This window comes from Miscanthus floridulus, chromosome 11 (genome assembly GCF_019320115.1).
Source record: "Miscanthus floridulus cultivar M001 chromosome 11, ASM1932011v1, whole genome shotgun sequence".
In the NCBI taxonomy this organism is placed as follows: Eukaryota; Viridiplantae; Streptophyta; class Magnoliopsida; order Poales; family Poaceae; genus Miscanthus; species Miscanthus floridulus.
Genome location: NC_089590.1, coordinates 18,915,222 through 18,919,372, shown reverse-complemented (window position 1 = coordinate 18,919,372; position 4,151 = coordinate 18,915,222). Strand labels below are relative to the sequence as shown.

General features: G+C 44.3%; 1 non-coding gene across 1 annotated transcript; it reads left to right on the top strand.

Annotated features, from left to right (window-relative positions):
- Positions 1–776: 776 nt before the first annotated feature.
- On the top strand, positions 777–883 carry LOC136495037 (small nucleolar RNA R71). The gene has a single exon (XR_010768829.1). It is a non-coding gene; the product is annotated as a small nucleolar RNA R71 (small nucleolar RNA).
- The last annotated feature ends 3,268 nt before the right edge of the window (positions 884–4,151 follow it).

Genomic DNA, 4,151 nt, shown 5'->3' with positions numbered 1-4,151 from the left:
AAGAACCTATAGAAGCATGATCATTACATCCAAACTTCAAACTAAGCACCATGCTTAATTTTAAAGATGTAAAACCAATACTCTAAACCAAAACATGTCGGTATAGAGAGAAGAAGCATGAAAGGATAAACAAGAATCTTCCAACGGAAGTGAAAACATTGAATGGAGAACAAGAGAACCATAGGTCTTTATTTATTTCTTTTCTTTTTTATGCAAGGTAATAGAAAGTGGTGAGAGTGTAAGATACACGTTACCTTGTGGTGGTCCTCCACCAAGCTAGCTCAAAGCCTTATGGTGCGGTGTTGTATCCCCATGCTTTTTAGCTCTTCCTTCCTGATATGGTGGGTGTAACTAATTCCACCCTAGACCTCCCATGGACAAAACCTGTTGTTGTCGATCAGTGCATCTTCATTGGTCTCGAGGCAGTCATTCCCTGAGTGTCCAAAGTTTCCGCACACCTCGCATGGTACATGCGGATAGAGTGATTGGTCGGTACCATAGGTGTTCCTTTTATGGCATTATGCTCGTCCAAGCATTTTATTAGGAGATCCAATTTTGTGGTCAGCATATCCATTTCCTCCATGGTATGCATACCATCTTCTTGGGGTTAGAGTCTTTCTTCACTCCACCCCTGGTTGGAGACCATCTTCTCAATGAGGGTCGTAGCTCCGCTAGCTATGAGTAAGAAGAAGGCTCCTTTGGCAGCAGTATTTATGTGGGCTCTGGATGTGGAAGTTAGCCCATTGAAGAAGTTTTGTATAATCAACTAGTCTTCCATCCCATGGTGTGGGTAGGCAAGGATGAATTCTTGTAGCCTTTCCCACGCTTCTAGGATGGATTCTAATGCTATTTGCTAGAAGTTGGAAATTCTTCCATGAAGGGCACTAGTTTTGCCCATTGAGAACTTTGTGAGGAATGCCATGGAACACTTGTTCCATGTGTTGATAGCTTTCCAGTCCTTGTAGAACTATTGTTTTTCCCTCCCTAGGAGGGAGAACAGAAATAGACGGAATTTGATGATCTTAGGTGTGACATCCTTCATGACGATGGTGTCACATAGCTCTAGGAAGTGTTGCATATGAGTGCTGGCATCCTCACTAGGCAGTTCGTAGAAGAGACTGGCCTGCACCATCATGATTAGGCCAGTCTTTAGTTGAAAATTTGGGTCACCCATGTTGACAGCGGCCCAATGGGCATGTTGGCAATAGCGGGGACAGAGTACTCATGTAGCTTTGATGATGGGTTCGATACGGATGGTGGTTTGATGATGGGTTTGGTTGCTGGTGGAGTAGCAGAAGTAGGATCATCACGAGGTTAGGCCTTCTTTAGGAAAGACTTTAGATTCTTTGTGAAGTTCATCAGCAAGTCAAAACCGTCTTACACTATCCTATTTTCATCCATAACAGGAGAAAACAAGCAAAGTTATCCTATTATGAGCAATGGCTATTACACATGCATATTATCATGAACATGTCCTAATAGGTTCTTTTAACCAGTGCCTTCCCTGGCAATGGTGCTAGAAATGCTTGTTGGTGTTTCTTAGCCTCACCACTAGGATTGGTGTTTCCTAGCAATGGCTCTAGAAACACCGTGACAATATTTTTGAACACAAGCACAAATATTCCGCAAGTTCATGGATATATCACTGTAGAATTTCACCCTAAAGTATTCGGGTATTGTTCATTTATATTTTATCAAAGGAAGGCATGGTATAAAAGTCTCTAGTAGGGACATGGTCAAGATAACATGATTGTATAATAGACCAAAGTTCATAACAGGGGTAATCCAAGATAGATAGTGGATAGTGTAACACCCACACTTGAGCCAATCTCAAGGATAAAGATAAAAGAAAGTAAACAATAAAAGAATAAACCTAAATTAGAGCAGGCTTATCTTGTATAGCTATGCTTAGATGAGCAGATCATACAAATACATGAATATCTAAGGGTAGCAATCCTAAGTTAAGATAGCTTTGGTCATTATAAACTTTAGGCACCAGAGCGCACCTGATCTATTAGGCGATACCGGCATATGGCTCTATGCGATATCTAAACATGGGGGATTACGAAGGAGGGAGAGGGCTGTCACCACCTGCCGCCTACCCCTCAACCATGGGATACGAGGCAAATGAAGGTAACATGCTGCTTAGACACCACTTCTATGCTAATCGTTACTACTCTAGCGTCAGCTAGGAACATCCATCTTTATCAGGAGTCCTCTACTAAAGCATCCGCCATGGGGACGGACAACCAACCCACAAGAATATAATGACCAAAACTAATCTTAAAGTAGAACTCACTACCTCAATTTAGGTCTTGGTCTAAACATGTATGTATGAAAGATTAAGCATAAAGTTTCATTTGCTAAATGAATAACATAAGAACTTTGCTTTAATTTCATAGCATAGCTATGTTGATATGATAAGAACAAGAACATGGAAGAATTCTTCATATTCATCATACCAAGATTCCTTCTAGAAGTTCTAGCTCTTCAAAGTAGCTTCTCCTAGCTCCAACTTGTCGGTGTTTCATAAACCGGACTAGTAAATTTATACGATTGCCGCGCTACTTGAGGAAGATGATGGTAGCATCCAATAGACACAAGGATTTATACTAGTTTAGGCTAGAGCCCTACATCCAGTATTAGAGAACATCGAGTGCATGTTCCTCATTTGAATGCTCTAAAGTTCTTACAATGGGCGGTCCAAGAATGGTGAAGAGGTGGTAGAACCTGTGCTAGATGAGGGATAGCCTGAAGAGAAGCTCCAAGAGCCCTACTACTGTGAATGGAATGGTAGAGGATGAAGAATGTGAAGATGTGAGCCCTGGCTACCCTTATATAGAGTTTTGGGCCTACGCTCATTACAAAGAGGAGGTTCCCCCGACCGATGGGTCGAGAGCCTAAGGGAGGTCCTAGCTAACTTGGCTTGCAAGCTACACCGTCTTCTGATGCTTTCCCGAGCATGGCTATCATCATGGTCTTGTGTCCACATCGTAGTAGGGTCTGACATGGTGCTACTATGCTGGTCATGGTAGTACTATAGCCATGGTGATAGTTTGTCAGCTATACTATGCAATGTGGTATCTATCATGGTCTTCGCCATCATCTCTAGGTTCCCTAGGGTGTTGTACCCATAGTAGGTAATTGCCCTAGGTCATTGTTTGCCTGGTTGCTTCGTGGGGCTAAGGGCCACGACCGATAGTATGGCGCTGGGTTGGTGTCTAACCAGACCGAGGTGACTGTTGTCACATTGGTCTTTGCGGGGTCAGCGTGGCGTGCTTGCCTTCATCAGAATGGGCACATCACGTGGGGCTCGACCTTTCCCTATCTCTCCTAGGGGTCATTATGGGGAAGAGGTCGCGTATTTGAGCATCACATGGCCTAATGTTGGAGGAAGAGATTATGATTGCCCCTAGCCTTAGTGCCTGGCCTGCTCTACTTTGCTTTTGCTAGGCCTCGGTTGTTTGGGCCTTTGCTAGCTGCTGTGTTGTGGACCATGTAGCCCACTAACTAATCGATGCCCTGAGACACCCTGGGTCATGACCCTAATAGTAGCCCCTAAGCATTTTTGTGATCATGAAGTGATCAGGAAAGCATTGATATGTGTGTTCATCCAGAGCATGGGCTCATGGTCATTGTGCTTTACTTCGCCTAGGATGTCCTAATGATGTGGTACGTGACAGTCGAGCCTTGCCTGTGTAAGTGTGCCGTTCATCGGGGTTCATGACCCATGCGGGACCAAGTGGTCTTGTCGACACTATATTGGTCGTGCCCTTATGAAGGTCTTGTTTATCCTGACCTTTTGTTGGCATCTGTTGTTGGCGGTGGCTCTTAGGCTACGTGGCCTATTTCTAGGCCTATAAATATTGGCCTTCCTTCTGCTTGAGATACTCATAGCTCGAGAGCTAGACTTTCTATATTTTGAGGGAGTTAGGAGGAAAGGGAGAGAGATAGAGGCACCACGAGTTTTGTTGAGTGTTTCTTATGTTGGCTGGGTGCCATCATCTTTCTACCTATCGTTTGCTGCTAGGAGGGATCTTGCAACCCTAGCAAGGCTGGGTGGCTTGGTTACTAGAACCATAGCTTTGCGACACCCTCGGCCTCTGGAGCGCTCTGGCTTGGATGTGTGAGGTGGCCCTTGCTGTGGGTAG